Source organism: Tursiops truncatus, chromosome 4, assembly GCF_011762595.2.
Source record: "Tursiops truncatus isolate mTurTru1 chromosome 4, mTurTru1.mat.Y, whole genome shotgun sequence".
Lineage (NCBI taxonomy): Eukaryota > Metazoa > Chordata > Mammalia > Artiodactyla > Delphinidae > Tursiops > Tursiops truncatus.
Genome location: NC_047037.1, coordinates 141,222,282 through 141,244,323, shown reverse-complemented (window position 1 = coordinate 141,244,323; position 22,042 = coordinate 141,222,282). Strand labels below are relative to the sequence as shown.

Here is a 22,042-nt window from a genome sequence, read left to right as displayed (position 1 = left end):
TTCGCGATGGTCCGGCGGGGAGGGCGGGCTGTACCATCCGCGGGAGGAGCCTCGGGTCCTCTTCGCGCGCCAGGGCGCCGCGGGGCCCGGCCCCCCCCGGGCTGCCCTCGGAGGCCGGGCCGCGCGGGCGTTTGGCGCCCAGGCCCCTACTCTGCGCAGCGCCCTCTTTGTGTACAGGCCCGCGGCAGCCCCCCGCTTTCTTCCCCGCGGATGCGCACGTGCGTCCCGAGCGCGGCGGCTGTGCCCAGAGACCCGCCTGACCCCGAGCGCCCTTAGCCCTGGTCCGGGCTCCAGCCACTGCAGCACGCTCGCCTCCGGTCTCGCGCTCTGCCCTCAGGCACCTGTCCCCCGGTGATCCACGCAAGGCCCAGTCTGTAGGTGAAGTGGCCTCCCTTAGAGCGACCCGGAAAGTGTGGTCGTATTTCAAGGTGGACTTTCAAAGGCAGTGCTGCCTTGCGTCCGCGGGCCCCGCCGGTGGCCGTGCGCTCCAAGACGTGAAGGGAAGGGCAGGCCTTCCCTAGTGCAGAGGCACGGGGCTTGGCTGACTGTCCATTTTTGCAGAAACCTTCCTCCTGTGTGGGATCGCTGTCTGGAGAAGGGCTCCCGCGCTGCTCCGGGAAGAAGCAGACCCAGGACGGGAACACGTGGCTGAAAGGTGCCTGGGGTGGGTTCAGTTGTGAACAGCTCGTCAGGACATCCCTCCTCTAAGTCTTCAGGGTTCCAGCAACACCAGGAAGCCACAGACAGTCTGTGTGGCCCTGCAGAACGGCTCTGTTTTCCAGAGAGTAGGTTGTAGCAGCGCTTGGGCTCAGGGGAGGCCAGTGAGCCACTGACCAGTGGAAAGTTGGAGGGAGGGGACCCCAGAATCTCAGTGATGCAGACCAGCTACCTATATGTGCAGGGCCCAGTGCAAAATGGAAATACAGGTCCCTTATTCAAAGGATATTAAGAATTTTAAGGCAGGGACAGCAGAGCATTATACGAAGCTCGGGCCCAACCGTCTGCACTGGTCACAGGCGCGGTGCAGCAGCCCTGGCCTCACTGGCTTCATCCTAGTGCTGGCCCAGGGCTGAAGCTTTCACCTGGTTCCCATCAAGTGTGTGAGGCAGCAGGGGTCTCGGACCAGGAAGACCTGGGGGTGTGCAGCCCCCTGATAGCCAGGTACAAGTCACCAGGCAGTTGAGGCCCAGGCCCTGCACGCCAGTCTGGCCTCTGCGCCTGGTCTCCTCTACCCGTGCCCCCCATGATCTGGCCGCTCTTTCTTTCCTTCTCTCTACAGGGCCATCTCCAGAAAAGAGGAAGAGCTGCAGGTGCCGTCGGTGATCCCCTCCAGGTTTGCGGCTCTGAGGCTCACACATTTGGGGGCCCTCTTTAGGAAAAATAATTTAAAATGAGGTAGAAGTGGGGTCACGGAGGGCAAGGCTTCCTTTGCTTCCATTTGCCTCCCTCCACAGCCTGCCCCCTAGTATTGGCACCAGGGTGGTTTACTAACAGAAAAGGAACGTTTGTGCACAAGCAGCTCTTCTGAGTACTTTCCTTCCAATTTCTTTTTTATAAAGATTTGCTACTATTTTCCCAAGGACCACGTCTAGGTGTGTGAAATGAAAACCCTCATATAATTGTTTCTAGAACTGTCCAGATGACAGTAGGTGCTGTGAGGCCGGGAGGGGGGGGCACAGTAGGTGGGCACAGGCAGGGAGGCGGAGGAACGCTTTGAGGGACCCACAGGAAAGGCAGAAAGAACTCTGCCAAGGCGCCGGCCAGCCTGACAGAGCCCCTGTGCAGCGCTGTCTCAAGCTGGAGCGGGTTGGGGAGAATGTAGGAGAAAGGCGAGCCTTGGACCCTGCCTGGCGGAGCTTATGAGCCCGTGCACAAAGCCTGTGGCAGCCTGGATGGGGTGCAGGGAGCTGCACTGTGTGGGGGAGATTACGGGGTGAAGGCTGGAGGAGGTGACGGGGGCAGGCAGGGCTTGGGCCATCCTCAGAGGATGGCTGGGATCTGGGGCTTTGGTAAGAAAAACGAGTGAGAAAAACACCTAAAAATAAGGGCAAGTCTCTTGGCTTGTTATGGCGGCCAGTGTGGCTGATGTGTGTAAGCTGCTTCAGTTTGCATAGGTGAGCAGGAAGTCACCAGCGATGAGTAGGGGATGATCCTTTTAAAAATATGTCAGACCTCATCACTGCTGTGCTCAACCCATCGAGTGTTACCCATCTCATTCAGAGCAAAAGCAAAGTCCATGCAGAGCCCCTGAGGGTCTCCCGGATCTCTCTCCCCTCTGCACTTCTGACCTCAGCTCCCACCATCCTTCCCCTCACCCACTGTGTTCCAGTCTGCCACCTTGCGGCTCCTTGCTCTCTGCAAGCATGATTCAGCCTCAGGGCCTTTGCACTGCCTATTCCCTGTGCTTGAAGCACTCTTCCCAAAGATATCTGCATGGCTTTCTCCCTCACTCCCTGAAATCTTTCTCAACATCACTTTCTCAGAAGAGGTTTAAAATTGCAAACTCCCAACCCATTCCCTGTCCTCACCCTGCTTCCTCCTCTGTGGCACTTGGGTAGATACATGTAACATATGATGTAACTGTATAACTATGTAGCTTGTTTGTTATGTCTATCATCCAACACTCCCACCCCCAACACACACACACATAAACACTAGAATCTGCTCTCCAGGAGAACAAGAATTTTACTCTGTTTTGTTCACTGATGTATACCGAGCACCTGTACTAGTGCCTGGCAAGGACATATTTGTTGAATGCATGAATGAGTGCTTCTGAGGCATGGTGTATTGGTTAGCTATTGCTTCATAACAAATTATCCCAAACTTAGTGTCTGAAAACAACATACATTATCTCAAATTTCTGTGGGTCAGGAATCTGGGCGTGTCTTGACTGGGTCCTCTGCCTCAGGGCCTGTCACGAGTGGCCGTCAGGGCTGGGGTCTCATTTGAAGGCTTCACTGGGGGAGGATCCATTTCCAAGCGCACATCATCGTGGGCAGATGGACTGAGGGCCTCAGGTCCTTGCTGGCTCTTGGCTGGAGGCCCCTTCAGTTTCTTGCCACATGGACCTGTCCAGAGAGGAAAACAGCGGCTTGCTTTATACAAGCCAGCAAGGAAGAGAGTCTGCTAGGCAGACAGAAGTCACACTGTTATGTAAGGTAATCCCAGAAGCATCTTCCCATCACCCTTGTCTAGTCTATTGGTTAGAAACAAGTCTCAGGTCCTGCCCACACACAAGGGGAGGGGGTCACAGGAAGACACAAACACCAGGAAGAGAGGATCCCCCAGGACCATCTTAGGGCCCACCCAAGTGGTATTTCTTTTTCTGTGTAAAAGAGAGCACTGTGGTGTAGTCAGAAGAGCCCTGGGCTTGCAGTCCCCAGTGCTGGGGGTGGAGTCTGGCTTTGCCACTTGCCGTGTGAATGTGGATGAGAGCGCTTGACCTCCCTGAGATCCAGCTCCCTGCCTTCAGTGGGGACTTCGTACATCTCTCAGGGGATTCTGCAGAGGAGGCAATGAGCTGCGTGTGGAAGGCTCCCAGCACACAGTGGGTGCCCAGGGCCGAGACTGGAGGAACCACGGTTCTTCATGCCTGAGCCCCGTTTTTTTTAATTGTGTAACTTTTTATTATGAAACATTATCTATCTGCAAGGGAGCAGATAGCATATACGTACATTTATATAATAATAAAAGGAATATAAATATACTTATCAATCAATAAGTATATTTATATTATACTTATATACTTATATATACTTAACAATGCCATTACCTTTCAAACCCACTGTCTCCTTTCTTAAATGCTTTTCTTTTTCTCTAACCAGAAATAAACATATCCTGACTTCTGTTTTTTGTTTTGTGATTCCTTTGCCCTTCCTTATAGTTTTACCATCTAGATTTGAAATCTCAAATAATATATATATTTTACTTTTCACTGTTTTAAAACAATATTTGAATTTTATTGAGTCTTGTTCTTTTAACCTAATCTTTGGTTTGAGACATCCATTTATGAGTCTGCACAGTACTGAGGTTCACTCGTTTTAAGGGCTGTCTACTATTCCATCTGTATAACCACTGTTTATCCAATCTACCCTTTTTTTTTTTGACATCTTTATTGGCGTATAATTACTTTACAATGTATAACGAAGTGAATCAGCTATATGTATACATATGTCCCCATATCCCCTCTCTCTTGCATCTCCCTCCCACCCTCCCTATCCCACCCCACTAGGTGGTCACAAAGCACCGAGCTGATCTCCCTGTGCTCTGCGGCTGCTTCCCACTAGCTTTCTATTTTACATTTGGTAGTGTATATATGCCCATGCCACTCTCTCACTTCTCCCAGCTTACCTCCCCGTGTCCTCAAGTCCATTCTCTACATCTGCATCTTTATTCCTGGCCTGCCCCTAGGTTCATCAGGACCTTTTTTTTTTTTTTTTAGATTCCATATGTATGTGTTGGCATACAGTATTTGTTTTTTTCTCTCTGACTTACTTCACTCTGTATGACAGACTCTAGGTCCATCCACCTCACTACAAATAACTCAATTTCGTTTCTTTTTATGGCTGAGTAATATTCCGTTGTACACATGTGCCACATCTTTCTCCATTAATCTGTCAATGGACACTTACGTTGCTTCCATGTCCTGGCTATTGTAAATAGTGCTGCAATGAACATTGTGGTACATGACTCTTTTTGAATTATGGTTTTCTCGGGGTATATGCCCAGTAGTGGGATTGCTGGGTCATATGGTAGTTCTGTTTTTAGTTTTTTAAGGAACCTCCATACTGGCTGTACAAATTTACATTCCCACCAGCAATGCAACAGGGTTCCCTTTTCTCTACACCCTCTCCAGCATTTTATCCAATCTACTCTTAATGAGGTTTAGACTGTTCTTTCTTTGCAAGGATTATAGACATGATATTAATATTCTTTTGCATGTCTCCTGGGGTACACGTGCAAGAACTTCTCAGGGGTGTGCATCTAATAAAGAATTGTTGGGGGCTTCCCTGGTGGCGCAGTGGTTGAGAATCTGCCTGCCGATGCGAGGGACGCGGGTTCGTGCCCCGGTCCGGGAGGATCCCACGTGCCGCGGAGCGGCTGGGCCCGTGAGCCGTGGCCGCTGAGCCTGCGCGTCCGGAGCCTGTGCTCCGCAACGGGAGAGGCCACAGCAGTGAGAGGCCCGCGTACCGCAAAAAAAAAAAAAAAAAAAAAAAAGAATTGTTGGATCATAAGATATAATGAGTGGCTAAAGAAACTCCCAGATGAAGTTGCCATTGAATAACACGGGGAAGGCTCTGGCAGAGATGGTATTTGGGGGAAATGCGAAAGTTCAGTTTTGTGCATGCTGACTTTGAGGTATTTTCAAAATGACTTCTGAGAATAACAAGTGAGTGTTTTGTAAACAAATCTGGAGTTTGTGAGAGAGGTTATAGGTCGAGATACAAATTTGGGAGTTGTATCAATCAGGAAGATTTCAAGAGCGGTTTAATAAAAGTACTATTTTAAAAAGATACTTAAGTATCCAGGGGACTAATTAACAACAAACCACTGTGAACTCCTAGGCTGAAGGGAAAGGGAGAGGAATCAGTCACTAGAACGCTGAAGAAAGATGTGCGTTCCTATCTTTCTATCTATCTACTTTATCTCTCTCTGTGTCTCTCTCTATTTCATGGCCCGTGGTTTTGTTTTTATTTATTTTATTTTTAAAATTTTAATTAACAATAATTTTATTTGTTTACTTTCACCTGTGTCAGCAATTTGGGGTTTTTTGTTTGTTTTGGGGGAGTGTTTTGCCACTGGTTATTTTATTTATTTATTGACTTTATACAGCAGGCTCTTATTAGTTATCTGTTTCATACATGTTAGTTGTATATATGTCAATCCCAGTCTCTCAGTTCATCCCACCACCACCCCCCCCCGGAGCCCCGCTTTTCTAAAGAGGACAATTCCAACAATTAAGTCCCTACAAGATCAGGGTGGGAGACGCTGCCCCCAGCTGTGACGGTTCCTCCTCAAGGATCCCAGCACAGCGCAACAGGGACGTGGCAGCCACGGCCAATGTCAAAAGATAATGTTGACCAAAGAAGGAATCGTGACTCTCAGGCAGACGTGCAGTCAGCAGGTGGCCAGCAGCTTCCTGAGCTTGTTAGTTGAGCGAGGGAACTGGTAAGACGCTCCAGCCAGTTCAAAGGAAAATGCAAAGAACACACACCTATATAGGCAGGAATATTGGGGGAACTTGCAAATTGTGCAAATCTGGTCTTGGGTGGGAGGATTTGGGGACCGTGGGGTGAGGGCTGTCCCTCCATCACAGAGTCCAGAGACAAAAATAATTTGCATCGTCACTCGTTCTCTACAACCATAAGATAGCTCAAAGGCAAGGAAAAGCTAGAATCAGATGACCCAGAAGGGTGAGCTCCAAAGAATGCGCAGTTGCCCACTGGAGACGCCCAGGCAACGTTTCTGCTTATTCCAGGTGTCCTTACACCAGGTGTATTACTTTGCTAGGGCGGCCGTAAGAAAGTGCCACAGACTGAGTGGTTTAAACAACAGAGAGTTATTCTCTCTCAGTCTGGAGGCCAGAAGTCCGAGATCAAGGTGTCAGCAGGCTTGGTTCCTTCCGAAGCTGAGCGGGAGAATCTGTCCCAAGCTCTCCCCCAGCTTCTGGTCGCTTGCTGGCAAGCTGTGTCACTCCTTGTCTTGTACAAGTATCACCCTGATTTCTGCCTTCGTGGTGTTCTCCCCGTGTGCCTCTGGGTGCCCAGTTTCCCCCCTTTTTTAAGGAGATCAGTCATATTAGATTAGGGCCTACCCCAGTGACCCCACTGTAACTTGATAAAGACCCCGTATCTCCAAATACAGTCACATTCTGAGGTCCTGAGGGTTAGGACTCACCATATGAATTTTGGGGGGACACAATCCAACCCTCACACCAGGAAATCCTACCCTGGAAACACAGCTGGCCAGGCAGAATTGTGAGGGAGACTAGGGCCTGAGCTCTGGTCACAGCATCAAATCGCACCAGGTCTGTGCTGTGTGGGTCCCTTCCCCACCCATAGGTCAGCGTGGTCCCGTGGCCTCTCCTGGCCAGTGGGCTCCAGCCCTGGCACCAGAACGACTCGGCTTATTGGGGTGACTCTCTGTCACTAACTGAAAATCTGCTCATCAGGAAAATGTTTCCTGAGGCATTCTGGGGGCAGGGGCGCTGCAGTGGTCCTTGTCTCCCAGGCTGGTCTCCTGGCCAGGCATGCTCCCCTGAGACGAAGCCAAGGATACGAAATACCAGTCAAAACAAACAGCAGATGCTACAGGGAAAAGCCAGCTTCCTCTTGGTTTTATCCTGACCTTTTATTAACCAATGTTTTAAACTAAGTCTTCTTACATAAACACGTTCCCTGATGCAACCTCACGTTTTTTGTTTTTTTTGTTTTTTTTTTTTTTTTTTTTTTTTTTTTTTTTTGTTACGCGGGCCTCTCACTGTTGTGGCCTCTCCCATTGCGGAGCACAGGCTCCGGACGCACAGGCCCAGTGGCCATGGCTCACAGGCTCAGCCGCTCCGCGGCATGTGGGATCTTCCCGGACCGGGACACGAACCTGTGTCCCCTGCATTGGCAGGTGGACTCTCAACCACTGCGCCACCAGGGAAGCCCCAACCTCACGTTTTTAAGCCGTGAAATCAATTTTCTCTTCATCATTTTCAGGCACCCGGAGCTTTAACTGAAATACCGGATCGTTCACTAGATTTTTGCTACATTAAACTGTATTGTCCAGTTAAAAAAACAAAGTACGAAACACCGTGGTAGAGGACGATTCCTGGCTGTCCCCTGGCTGCACAGCCTTTGGACAACTTTGCCAGTGAAAGCTCTGTTCCAACCACCTGCCCCAGCGCAGCCGTGCCGATGGCACGACGCTTCGTTCCGCAGCTCCTGTTTCCCAGCGGTCCCTGTCCCTGGCCTCGTTGTGCGTCGCACCATGATGGCTGCCCACCCCTCAGAGGGACCACAGGTGCTGGAGTTGACTGCCCCCGAGGAGAGCGGGTGGCGACTTTTTTGAGCGGGACCAGAACAGGCCTCCTCGGGCCGTGCACCTGGAAGTGGCACCGTGGCCCAGCTGCTCGCTTGCAGCCGGCGACTTTCCCAAACCAGCAGCTGCTTCAGCTTCCTTTGTGATCGGGCCAGTTTCTAAACTGGGTAACGGTCAAGAGGCATGGTCTGTGCTGTCACGTATTTAAAAATCTGTTTCTCGTTGAAGTTACAAAAGTAATGGCAACACGAGCTTTCGCAGGGCCGAGCTCGCTTCGTTTTGATCGTTGCCGCCGGCGTAGGGGGTCCAGGGCGGTGGGTGGATGAAGCCCACCTCTGCCCGAAGCATCCAGCCAGGCTGTGCATCCACGTCCTGGTCTGAGAAACAGAACTAATAAGCAGAATACAACTTCTCTTTATTGTTTGCTGTGAAGAGTGATCTGATTTAAGCATTGCTCGAAGGCCCCTGCTTATCTTACCAAGCACAATGTCCTCAGCGTTCCTCCATGTTGTAGCAGGTGACAGGACTTCCTTCTCTTTCAAGGTTGAATAATATTCCATAGTCTGGATAGACCACATCTTGTTCATCCATTCACCTTTCAGCGGACACTTGGGTTGTTTCCACCCCTTGGCTAGTGTGAGTAATGCTGCTCTGAACGTGGATGTACAAATATCTGTTTGAGTTCCTGCTTTCAGTTCTTTGGGGTCTATACCTCGTGGGCGTGAGGCGGTATCGGTGATTTTTAAGACTCCTTTGCTTCCCAATTTCTCTCCCCTCCTACCTTATGGAATACTTAAGAGGTTAAATGTGTAAGATAAGGAAATTCCCAAAAATGAGGAATTGGGAAGTTTAGACTTACATTTCCCAGAGGGATTGGAATGAGTCCCTTTTTACCACCCTGAATTCTCCCAGCCAGAGCGAGCCTGCCCTGTCTCACTTCACAGCTGTCTTTGGGTTCATGAAAACATATACAATATTAGAAATTAAGACTAAAAGATTGTTTTTAAAAGATTTTTATTCATTCATTTAAACCTACAATAAGAAACCGATTCCACGTTACTCAACAATAAATAACATTTTATGAAAAATCATTATTTTCAAAAAATGGTTAGTGAGAACAAGGGACTTGTTTCATATTTTTGCAGATCTCTTTAATGTCTAGCTTGATAAAAGACAGCTGGATTCTCATAGCTGCTTCTGTGTTCAGTCTCTTGTAATATATTGTTTTAGTTGATGTCTGTGAAGAAAATTTGACCTCGCAGGGATGTGTAGCAGGAAAGTGGAGGAGCGTTTATATAGGTTCTCCACCAAAACTGACACATGGATGTTCCTTACAGGTTCATTGCAATGTGGACTCCAGCAGCGCTGCAATGTACCTTTCCTGCTGTTAGACTAAAACCCACTGGTCTCTCTGGCACTTTGGATGGATCTATGACCCACACATGATTTTGTAACATGGCCATTTGGTCATTTGGAAAATATTAATTCACTGAATGGTGCAGTTATTCCAAATGTTGACCCATTTCACTAGACAATGTTAAAAATCACAGTTGTGCGGAATGTAAATTGGAACAGCCACTATGGAAAATGGTAAGGAGACTGCTCAAAAAATTAAGACTAGAACTACCATATATGATCCAGCTAGTCCATATCTGAGTATTTATCCAAGGAATACAAAAACACTAATTTCAAAAGATAGATGCACCTCAATGTTCATGGCAGCATAATTTACGATAGCCAAGATGTGAAAACAACCTAGGTATCCATCAACAGATGAATGGATAAAGATGGTGATATATATATATATATGTACCATTGTGTCCCCGCAAAAAGGCAAGGACCGTCTTAGTATTATTAGAAAAGTAGTTTTTTTATTAATACCAGTTATCTTTTAATTGAAGTATCGTTGATTTACACTGTTGTGTTAGTTGCAGGTGTACAGCAAAGTGATTCAGTTATACGTATATATATTCTTCTTCAGATTTTTAAAAATTTACCGAAGTATAGTTGACTTACAATGTTGTGTTAATTTCTGCTGCACAGCAAAGTGATTCACTCATACAAATTTCTACTCTTTCTCAGATTCTTTGCCATTGTAAGTTACTTATAGTCGCTATACAGTAGGTCCTTGCTGTTTACCTATTTTATATATAGTAGTGTGTATGTTAATCCCAAACTCCTAATTTTTAAAAGTAGCTATGGGCTTCCCTGGTGCCGCAGTGGTTGAGAGTCTGCCTGCCGATGCAGGGGACACGGGTTCGTACCCCGGTCCGGGAAGATCCCACATGCCGCGGAGCGGCTGGGCCCGTGAGCCATGGCCGCTGAGCCTGCGCGTCCGGAGCCTGTGCTCCGCAGCGGGAGAGGCCACAACAGTGAGAGGCCCACGTACTGCAAAAAAAAAAAAAAAAAAGTAGCTTTGACCCTAAACTGCTGAACCCTGAACGGGTCTGGGGGCCCTTGGGGCCCATGGGCCACACATTGAGAGAAGCTGGTTAGACGTGCGTGCCGCACGGAAGACTAGTTAGTTCCCCGCAGGACCTCTTCAGCATCGTCTTTTCCTCCTTTCCATCGTTCACCTGCTATTGTCCTGTAATTGAGAGCCCGCGGGGTGTGAGGTCCCGTGCGGGTGTTCAGTGATCGGTGTGACCCTCCCTCTTTTTATTCTGAGCGGAGCCCACGTTTCATACACCCCTCCAGGGCCTCTCCCTCCACACGCCGGGAACCGTACAAATATCGTCATATCGTGTCCACTCCAATCGTTCTGCGTATCACTCGATTCTGTAATCCTGTAAGAGACCCTTTGCTGAGGAGGTCTCTGAGCAGTGGAAACATGGCAACAACAGCAGGACGGAGCAAGCCAGCAAGTGCGGTCAGGTGTCCGGGAATTTAAAAGGATTCCAGTCGTACAAAGCCCGTCCTCCCACCACAAGGGAACTACACTACAGATCAGTAACAGAGAGATAATGGGAAACCCCCAATATTTGGACACCGTATTACACGCTTGGGTAGAATACGCATAACACAATGTTTGCCTTTCCGACTGTGTGCAGGTGTCCAGGTCAGTGGCCTGGCGCACGCGCGCTGTAGTCCTGCCATCACCGCACATCCAGAGCGCTCTGTCGTCTTGCAAGGCTGAGGCGCTGGGCCCTGGAAGGGCAGCTCCCCGCACACACCCCAGCCCCTGGGGGTCACAGCTCTGCCTTCTGTCTCTGCCTCTCGGGGGCCTCATCTGAGTGGCCTCGTCTTTTGGTGACTGGTTTATGTCACTGGGCACGGTGTCCTCAGGGTTCATCTGTGTTGCGGCATGGGTCAGAATTTCCTTCCCTTTTAAGGCTGAATAATACTTTTGCTTTATTTTTTATTTTTTTAAAATTTATTTTTAGCTGCGTTAGGTCTTCGTTGCTACGCACGGGCTTTCTCTAGTTGTGGCGAGCAGGGGCTACTCTTTGTTGCGGTGCACGGGCTTCTCATTGTGGTGGCTTCTCTTGTTGCAGAGCACGGGCTGTAGGTGCGCGGTCTCAGTAGTTGCGGCATACGGGCTCAGTAGTTGTGGTTCGCGGGCTCTAGAGCGCAGACTCAGTAGTTGTGGCGCACGGGCTTAGTTGCTCCGCGGCATGTGGGATCTTCCCAGACTAAGGCTCGAACCAGTGTCCCCTGCATTAGCAGGCGGACTCTTAACCACCGCGCCACCAGGGAAGCCCAATTGTGCTTCATTTTAAAAGAGAGACAACGCCCTCAGGCCGGAGGAAGACAGAGGCAAGAGCTGTGAGATGACCCAGTGTAGGCAGCTGGCACTGGGCATGGGCTCAGCTGCATTGGGTCAGGACAGGATTTCCTGGGCTTCGGCACCTGGGATGGTTAGTTTCCTGTGTCAGCGTGGCTGTGCTGGGGTGCCCAGTTGTGTGGTCACATACCCGTCTAGATATTGCTGTGAAGGTATTTTTCAGATGTGATTAACGTTTGAATCAGCTGACTTGGAGTAAAGCCAAGCGCCCTCGTAATGCGGTGGACCTCATCCGACCAGCTGAAGGCCTTTAGAGAGAAGACTGAGCTTCCCTGAGGAGGAAGGAATTCTCCCAGCCGACTGCTTACCAGAATTTCTAGCCTGCCAACCTGCCTGCAGACTTCAGGCTTGCCAGTACTCACGTGGCATGAGCCACTTCCTTAAAATCAATCTCTCTCTGTCTCTGTGTCTGTCTCTCTCTATGTGTGTGTCTGTATCTACCTATCTGTCTGTCTCTCCATCCTATTGGTTCTGATTCTCTGGAGACCCCTGAGTAAGACAAGTACCCTTTCTGTCTCTAGTTAGGCCCTGAGAATGGCACATTGAGGCCACCACGAGAACAGGCAGGCTCCATTTACTCGCTGCACCATTTCGTCCTTCCCTACCGTGGATGGCAAGGTGGCCGTGGGAGGACCCTGGGAGGCTCAGCTCCAGGTTCTTCCTACAGGAATGATATAGCTGAGGCTCGGCCTCAGAAGACGTGCTTTCAAGTCCTGCTTCCTCTCTGCCCACAGCCATCCGTGTCCTTGGGAAGGGTGCCCTCCTGCCTGAGGAGGAGTGGGGGCGGGTAGAGAGGATGAGGGGGGACAGAGAGATGGTGGCCTAGCTGCGGGCCCCTCTCCCACCCCTGCCCGCCGGCTGGCTGCACTGGCCTTTGCAGGGCCTGGCGTCTCTGTGGCTCATCGGGGAGGCTGATGATGGAGGCCCAAGGGGAGAGGGAGGCGGAGCTGGCACGCTGTCCTCCTGCCCCCCCCCCCCAGAAAGCACGAAATTAGCACAGAAAGGAGCATGAAAATGAGAAAACGTTTCTCTTTCTTCTTGCCGCCTCATTCTTGGCTCTCTTCCTGATCTTGCTGAAATGAATGTTTACCATCTCTTGAGACATCAGAGAACAGAGCTGCTGCTTCTGCAACATATTTTCAATGAGAAGAAAAGAAAGAACCAAGCCTGGCTGGGTGGTGGGCTGTGCCGCCCTCCCGCTGCCCGTCGGGCTGGGTGGCCCCATGTTTGGCTGTGTCACCATGTATGACATTATCTAAATGCACTTTTATTTTTTTTTACTTTATTTTTTTAACATCTCTATTGGAGTATAATTGCTTTACAATGGTGTGTTAGTTTCTGCTGTATAACAAAGTGAATCAGCTATACATATACATATGTCCCCATATCTCCTCTCTCTTGCGTCTCCCTCCCCCCTCCCTATCCCACCCCTCTAGGTGGTCACAAAGCACCGAGCTGATCTCCCTGTGCGATGTAAATGCACTTTTCTTACGTGCAAATATTAGTCAGGATCAGTGGAAAGATTAAAGAATAGATTTGTTACCCGAAAACAGAAAGTGCTCATGTAATGAGAGACCCGGAAGGAAACCCGGGGTCCTTTCATGGGAAGAAAACTGGACACGTTGAGGGCTCCCAGCAGTCCCGAAGGGCCATGAAGCCGGGCCGGGCCCTCATCCCGGGCAGTGGTCTTCACGGCTTAACCAACTGGGCGTCCCCTTTTACTGCCTTCAGAGTGAACGAAGAATACAAACGCTTCCCTAGTAAGGATTCAGAAGGCTTGTTTAGCAGTGGGGTGGAATCACTTAAAATCAGCTAAGCTTTTGCCAATTGTACGTAAAAGTTTTCAAAGCCTTTAATAAAGCATTTCTTACTTATTCTGATTCCACTATAGGCTTATCTACACCATCGTATTATCTCGTGGCCAAAAGGTTTGCTAACTAATGTAAGCTTTCACTCATGCCTTGTTCCAATCCTCAGCCATCCTGCATTCCCAAAGGCACGTTAGCCGTTTTTAAAAATTAGGGGGCTTCCCTGGTGGCTCAGTGGTTGAGAGCCCGCCTGCCGATGCAGCGGACACGGGTTCGTGCCCCGGTCCGCATCTTTCCAAGCAAGGGCAGGTTTGTTGATCTGCAAGGACACGCGTTCCTCTGCTGCACGCACGCTGATGCTCTGGGTGTCGCCGACCACGCTTGGTAGCCTTGGTGTTGAGATGAGCGCAGTTTCCTGGATGTATTGGCCTCTCCCGCGGGCTCTTGAATCCCCACCGTGAGTCAGGCTGGTGGGAATTAACCAGCTGCTGCAGCTTGTTTTTATTCTGTGTGCTCATCTGCCTCTGGGAACCAGTGATTTATAAATAAACATTTATTATTTACAAGTTCGGAAATGTTACATTTATGGAACTCCAGAAATAAACTGTCAGCGACCAGGAAACATATTTTTGATGTATTGCAAATGTACTTCCCACGTCAACGATTTGCCCAGATGGCCCTCCAGTTTGTCAGTTGAAGATGAGCTCTTTCCTCGTAGCATCCGATGCTTTGAAAGTTTGTCTTCCTCTTTCATGGCCATGCTTCCCGCGGGGTCTAATCTATTTTCTGTCTCCTTGTCAAGAATACCTCAAGGTGTGATGCAGTAATCTGAGGGCCACGGAGTAGTAACTCGGTCTTGTGTTTACGAGGCATCCTTCTCCAAGGGAAGCAAGGTGCTCTAAGGACAGCTCATGTGCGGTACACAGGGGCAGGTATTACTGTTATCTTTTTAACCTTTTCATTTTGGAAATTGTCACAAAAATTCACAAAATTTTTTGCATGCGCAGAAGTAGAGGGAAGAGTATCATGAACCTGTGTGGACTCATCATGCAGCTGTAAGATTACCAACATTTTGCCAATCTTTTTTTACGACTTTCTTCTTTTTCCCCCAAACAAACAACCCTTTATTGCAGGTTTTTTTCTTTTCTTTTTCTCTGGCCGCTCCATGCAGCTTGCAGGATCTTAGTTCCCCGACCAGGGATCGAACCCATGCCCCCTGTAGTGGAAGCGTGGAGTGTTAACCACTGGACCGACCACCAGGGAATTCCCTGAAGTATAGTTGATTTACAATGTTGTGTTAGTTTCTGGTGTACAGCAAAGTGAGTCAGTTATACATATATATATATATATATTCTCTTTCAGATTCTTTTCCATTATGGTTTATCACAGGTTATTGAATATAGTTCCCTGTGCTGTGCAGCAGGTCCTTGTTGTTTATCTGTTTTATGTATATAGTGTGTATATGTTAATCCCAACCTCCTAATTTATCCCTTCCCCACCCTTTCCCCTTTGGTAACCGTAAGCTTGTTTTCTATGTCTGTGAGTCTATTTCTGTTTTGTAAATACGTTCACTTGTATCATTTTTTTAGATTCTACGTATAAGCAATAGCATATGGTATTTGTCCTTCTTTTTCTGACTTACTTCACTTAGTATGATAATCTCTAGGTTCAACCATGTTGCTGCAAATGGCATTATTTCATTCTTTTTTATGGCTGAGTAGTATTCCATTATATATATACACCACATCTTCTTTCTTCATTCATCTGTCGATATTTTGCCAATCTTGTTTCATCTATTTCCCATCCTTTTTTCCCCTTACATAGTTTAAAGCAAATCCCAGAGATCATGCTATTTCACTGCAGTAGGATGCAAGTGTTAATAATTCCACTTTATGGGAAAATAGAAGCACTGAAAAGTATCGCCCAGAATGATACACTGAGTCTGTGGGGGAAGGTAGGTACCAGAAGCCAACTTCCCCCCCGTCCTCAACTTCCCCCTGTCCTAACTGTGCTCCTGCAAACTGACGCAGCCATCCCACACACAGATTGACTCGGGCATGTAGAGAGCATGTCACCCACGACACAGTGTCAGCTGGGACAGAGGTCTTCAACCAGATCCATCACATGGAGAGATTTATCTCAGCCCACAACTATTTAAATAAATTAAGAGCTTACTTCCAGAAAGTAAAAATCAGAGTCCCTCTGAAGAATAACTAGGAAGCTAAACGCCCCAAATTGCATTTACTCAGAAGAATGTTATTTAAAATCCAAACATATGGAGTCATAAAGAATAAATGTATGACCTTTTGTTTAACTGCAACCCTAAAAATACTTATTTTTGTTGTTGCACTGGCAGCTCCAACGTTCCTGCGAGGAGGATGACAGCAAACACCATCTCCCGCCAAGACGTCTTGAGTGTGTGGGGTTTTCTGCTGAGCTTTGGATGCCGCGGCATCCAGGAAACTTTGCCAGACGCGTCGCCCCCTCCGGCCTCCCCACAAGGGTGGGGCTTCCGGGGCAGCTCCCAGAGGCTAGAAGGCCAGTTCGGGAGTTTCCTCGGCGCCTCGAGGCACCCCCTGGGCAGCTGTCGTACGACAAGAATTCAGCCGTCTTTGTCTCCGGTTCCGGCTCAACCCCTCAGACCACACCTGAGTTTATGCTAATGAGGTGACTAACCGTGGCCCCTTGAGAGCTTCAGGTGTGGGCGGGGGGCCCATCATGCCAGAAAGATCTGGGTTTAGAGGGTGGGGACCTGGTGTCGAGTGACATCAGGCTGACCTCTGACCTCCAGGGAGAGCGAGGGGGGGGGCTGGAAACTGGATTCAATCACACGATCAGAGTTAAATCACGCGTGTGTAACAAACCCCTAATAACTCCAGGCGCTGGAAACTCAGATGGGCGTCTGGATCACGTGGCTGTGCTGATGGGCGGAGGGCGCGCCCAAGGGCCCTCCCGGACCTCACCTGTAGTCATCGGGACCTGCTTTCCTGAGTTCCGTGAGCCATTCTGGCGAACCATGGAACTGGAGGGGGTGCCGGGAACCCCCAAATTTGTAGCCAGTTGGTCAGAAGCACGAGGGGCCTGGAACCCCCAAAGTGCAGCTGGTGTCCGGAGTGAGGACGGTCTTGTGGGGGGCCGTGTCCTCAACCTGCAGGGTCTGCGCTGAGCCCGGAGTTGGTGTCAGAGTCGTACCGCTCACCCCAGCGCACTCGCCCTGGGCCCAGGCGCCCGGTCCGGATCTGTCCTGCGACCACCCCCAGGTCTCAGCATGGCACCCCGGGGGCCTGGGGGCCACGCCCTAAGAGGAGGCAGTACCTCCAGCCTCACCGCGAGCGCGGGGATGGGCGGGGATGGGCCAGCTGCCCTAACGTCTCCCCCCGTCGCCGCTTCGTGTACGTTTGGGAATGGACCAGTTGTAGTAGATTTTGTTATCGAATAACACACGTCGTTGAAAGCTCAAATATGGAAGCAAACAAAAATATAGACTCCGATAAATGAAAATACCCCCAGTGTCCCCATGGGCTGTCGCCGTGCCCTGGAAGAGGTGCCCTTTTCAGGGGAGAAGGAGGAAGCCGGCCCGGTTCCCGCAGGGAAGGCGGGGATTCCGCACCCGCCCCCAACCCTCCCCCTGCCCCCTCCTGCTCTGTGCCCTGAGGGGCCATCGCACTGGCTGCCCCCAGGATCCTCCTCTGGCTCCCGGGTGGGCTGGCCGATGTGGGCACCTTCAGAAGGCAGAGGGTCGGCAGAAAGCGAGGGGTCATGCCTGGGTCACCGTGGGTGCAGGGTCCTCGCCCGCTGTCACAGCCCCAGGCATCCGCCTGCCTCCCGGTTCTGGGACCGCCCCTCCCCTGCCCTCCCTCTGGGGGCTCTCAGCTCTCGATAACCAACCCCATGTGAGGAACCAGCGGTGCCTCATCCCTCGGCCCCAGCTCGCAGCCAGTGCCCGCAGGAAGTGTCCTCAGATGACTGGGACTGTGTCCCGCTGGGAACAGGGGAGGGGCCCAGAAAGCAGCCTACGCCCCGCGGGAGCCGCCGCCGTCCGCCCAGCGCTGAGGCTCATGGCGGGGAAGCCCGGGTGGTTCTGGTCCGACCAGGCTGGGGTGAGAGCGGGCAGGCCCGCAAAGGTCACTGAGGACAGAGGGCAGAGGGCAGGTACCCTAGGCTGGCAGACCCTCTGTGCAGCGGGGACAGGGAGGCCCCGCCTCCATCGTGGGCCTGGGGTCTCCCCAGTGTCAGACGTGGGAGACCCACCTCATGGGCCGACAGCAGCAAACGCTGGAGAGTCTGGGACACCTGCACCCCGGTGTCTCAGGTTGTCACAGGACCAGGAGATGGCGAAGGTGTTACCAGGGCAACACGGGCCCTCCAGCCTCTCTCAGATGCTCCAGGGGGAGTTTCTCAACGTCTGGTCCAGTCCCACCTGCCTCTCAGTCACTGAGCGTTTGTTAAGGTGCGGATCGTTGGTGCTGAGCCCCAGGAAACCCCCTGCCCCACACGACTTAGGTAAGTCCGCGCTTCCTCACGACCCCGTAGGACTCGCAGAAGATGCCCCTTTTTTTTTTCTAGAAGATGCCCTTTTACACACAGGCCCTCCAATGTCCCGTTCTTTGTCTTGTGAAGGGTGAGCTGAGATTAGAATTGTCCCTGTGAAACCAGCTGGACACAGAGACAAACATTTCCGTTCAGCGAACTGAGCCGTCTCTCGATGGCCCTGCCTGTAAAGCCCAAGGCAGGCCCCCTCCGCTGAGCAGCTCTGATCTTGGGCGTCCCCTTACCTTTATTAGATTGAATAAAATCAATCTCCACTCTCGTTTGTTTTGTCCCCGCAGCTCCCACCCTGGGCCCAGGAGTCACCGGCACCCTTGGGTGATTCCTACGGGGTCAAGTTTGAGCAGCTCAGCCCTAGAGGCAGCAGCATCAGAGCATCTCGAGGGCTGCATGGTCTGACCTCAGACGGACACTGTGCACAGCCAGGTGAGGGGCACGCGGGCGTCAGGCTGGGGGATCCGCTCTCCAGATGCAGGTGTGTCCTCGGACTCGTGTTCACGGGCCTCTCTGATCTGCTCCAGGGGGCAAAAATTGGACTTTGTAAATAGAAACTGATTGAAGTAAGTAAATCAACGGTAAGCATTTTGGGGTCAAAACAGCCTCTTCACTCCCCAGGGACCCAGACTTCTATGCTCACCAGGTCCTGCCCATGCAGCCTTTTATTGGTTTGCCATCATCACCCCTGCTGACAACGAGTGATCTCCCTGGGAGGATCCCAAGAACTGTGGTGGCTGCCAGGCGCTTTGGCACAGAATTCCTCTCTGAGTCGGAGCCCGAGGCCATTAGCGCGGGGGAACAGCTGCGAGGGCCACACCTCCTCGAGTCATTTGAAAATTTTATGACGAATAAAAACGATCCATGACACAGACGTATGCATTATATATTAACCTAATACCTCTACAATTACACCACCAGCAGTCTTTTGTTGCACACATATTTTCCTAAGGACGCTCCAACTCCAATAGTAAAACGTTGACTCCAGTGACACTACATAAAATTTCCTCCTTCTGTGTTGTCAAATCCTTAATAACAATGACAAGTCTAACATTCAGTGAAAGGAGGAGAGCGAGGTGGAAACCCCAGGAATGCTAAAAGTGTGGAAAAGAGAATTATGCGTTTTAGATTAAATAACCAAAAGACTGAGCAGAAATACAGGGTCAAAAGATGCTGAAAAATAGGGCTTCCCTGGTGGCGCAGTGGTTGGGAGTCCGCCTGCCGATGCAGGGGACACGGGTTCGTGCCCCGGTCCGGGAAGATCCCACATGCCGCGGAGCGGCTGTGCCCGTGAGCCATGGCCGCTGAGCCTGCGCGTCCGGAGCCTGTGCTCCGCAACGGAAGAGGCCACAGCAGTTAGAGGCCCGCATACCGCAAAAATAAAAAATAAAAAAATAAACCTTAAATATGGTTGAAGCACCACAAGCTCTTTAAGCTGCGCCCCGCGTGCAGGTGACCTTCGTTTGCAGCAGTACACCTGGCGATGCCATCACGATGCTTTAAAGGACCTGGTGGCACAGTGAGAACGGGGAAGGTGGGAACCGAAAGCCGTGAGCCAGAGAAGGACCTGCTTAACTATTACATTTCAAATGGATAAACAACAAGGTCCTGCTGTAGAGCACAGGGAACTATATCCAATCTCCTGGGATAAACCATCATGGAAAAGAATACGAAAAAGGACGTGTATATAAATGTAACTGAGTCACTTTGCTGTACAGCAGAAATTAACACAACATTATAAATCAATTATACGTCAATAAAATAAATTTAAAAAAAAAAGAAAGAAAAGGATCTGCTTGGAGGACCACGAGGCCCAGGCTGGAGCTCGTCCTGCCCACAAACCTCGCTGTGCAGTGAGCACATGTTAACTCTATCCAGATCTATCTCCTTCCCTTCCCGGTCGCCATCTCAGGTAGGACGGTCAGGTCGCCAGCACCCAAGTGAGGTTTCAGCAATGCCTTTCCCCCTTGCTGTTTCTCATTAACTCTGTCATTTAACAATTCACTCTGAAGGGCTTCCCTGGTGGCGCAGTGGTTAAGAGTCCGCGTGCCAATGCAGGGGACACGAGTTCGAGCCCTGAACCAGGAAGATCCCACATGTCACGGAGCAGCTAAGCCCGTGAGTCACAACTACTGAGCCCACGCGCCTAGAGCCCGTGCTCCGCAACAAGAGAAGCCACTGCAATGAGAGGCCCGCGCACCGCAACGAAGAGTAGCCCCCGCTCGCCGCAACTAGAGAAAGCCCACGTGGAGGAACGAAGACCCAGTGTAGACAAAAATAAATAAATTAAAAAAAAAGAAATCTCAGCTTAAAAATTCGCTCTGCAAACAGCATTTGGTGGCATGAAGCTTTGTCTATTTCCATGCAGTAAACCCACATTTTAATTTCATGCCAGAGCATCCTTTCTTTCCTGATTTCTCCCTATGCTGGCAGCAGCGACTGGCCATATGCTCAGAGGGAGACGGTGTTTTCCTTTGGCTTCCCCCAGCTGGCTCGGAGCAGAGGATGATGTATTTTAAGCCCCACGCTTTAAAAACCTTGGCAAGACTTCTGATGAACAAAAGACATCAAGATACACTTGTAACCTGGGCCCCGAGTAGCTTGGATTTTGTAAGGTTTTAACACCAGTGCTTAAAAGAGAGAAGAAAGGACTGGGGGAGCCCGGGCCACAGGTCGGACTCCACCCCTCGAGGGCTGGTCCCGCTCCGGGGCAGGACTGGCATCCCAGGACAGAGCGTGGTGGTCCAGGAAGCCGCTCCGTGGCCCTCAGAGCCTGGAGGCAGCTCTTGCCAAGGGGGTGCAGGTGGTCGGTTGGCCTCGACCACCTAAGAAAGCGCAAAGAAGCTTCTCTCCAGGCTGCCCAAGTTTGCCCCTTTAATGTGTTTGCCGGGTTGCCTGTTTTAGACGTTAGACTGGCACGGCTATGCCTAGCCATATTCTGTCCCTGATTTGTTCCACCCATGACGTCCCTGCTCAGCTGGGGATTCAGCAGGCGGGGTCAACAGAAGAAATAGCTTCAACCTCATTTGGTAAAAAGAGTTGCTTCTTTCTTTCTTTAAAAATTTTTTTCCAAAGATTTAAAATTTTATTTTTGAGTAATAAATTCTCATACTTCAAAAATCCAAATGGATAAAAGGAACATACGTGGAGAATTTGTGTTCCAACCCACGTCTCCATCTGCCACAGGCATAGTTCTAACATGGACCTAATCGTTCATGCTGCCCTAGTATCTGTTTTGTGGAAGGTCCTCTCCTTGCGTGTGGGTAGACCTTGCTTAACCGGGTCCCGAGCAGCCCACTTTCTGGGACACCCATTTCCGTCTTCACCCACCGCCCGGCTGAGGTACTCCACCACCCAGCCCCGCAGTGGCCGAGGAGCTGATTCGGTTTTACTGTTTCATTTCCGGTATTACTTAGGTTAAGACTTGATTTGTAAGTGTCGAACCCGGTATAAATGAAAGGTATTTTAATATGCGCTGGGCAGCAGGGACCGCTTGGGGCACAGGGCGTGGGTGGTTTGGAGGGCAGAGTCTGCACCCCTCACCTTCCCCTGGGTCTTCCTGTGCCCTGATGTCTGGAGAAGGCTGTGGTGGGTGCCTGCCCTGTCCATCTCCCCTTTCACCAGCACCCTGTTCCCCCCACAGAAGGAAGGCTGGCTTCTCACTCATCTGGGGGACTGCTCGGATACATCATCCCAGAGGTGTTAAAAAAAAAAGAAATCTCCGGGGCACCCCTCAAAGAAGCAACTCACAATGTCAGAGGGCGCCCCACTAATCAAGGCCCTAGCGCCGCACAGCGGGGCTCCCATCTTCCCTGGGTTTATATGTGTATTTCTGTTATGAACAAAACGTAGCATCAGACACAGACATTTTGGCCTGTGTCAC

At 50.5% G+C, this 22,042-nt stretch overlaps 1 long non-coding RNA gene across 7 annotated transcripts; it reads left to right on the top strand.

Moving 5' to 3' along the window:
- Positions 1 to 234: 234 nt before the first annotated feature.
- On the top strand, positions 235 to 20,460 carry LOC109547883 (uncharacterized). 7 transcript variants are annotated; one of them, XR_012331646.1, is made up of 7 exons: positions 235 to 374; positions 562 to 655; positions 1,280 to 1,333; positions 14,420 to 14,549; positions 15,974 to 16,284; positions 18,447 to 18,591; positions 18,781 to 20,460. It is a non-coding gene; the product is annotated as an uncharacterized lncRNA (long non-coding RNA). The 7 variants fall into 7 exon arrangements; XR_012331651.1 differs by having other exon boundaries at positions 562 to 664; XR_012331645.1 differs by having other exon boundaries at positions 239 to 378.
- The last annotated feature ends 1,582 nt before the right edge of the window (positions 20,461 to 22,042 follow it).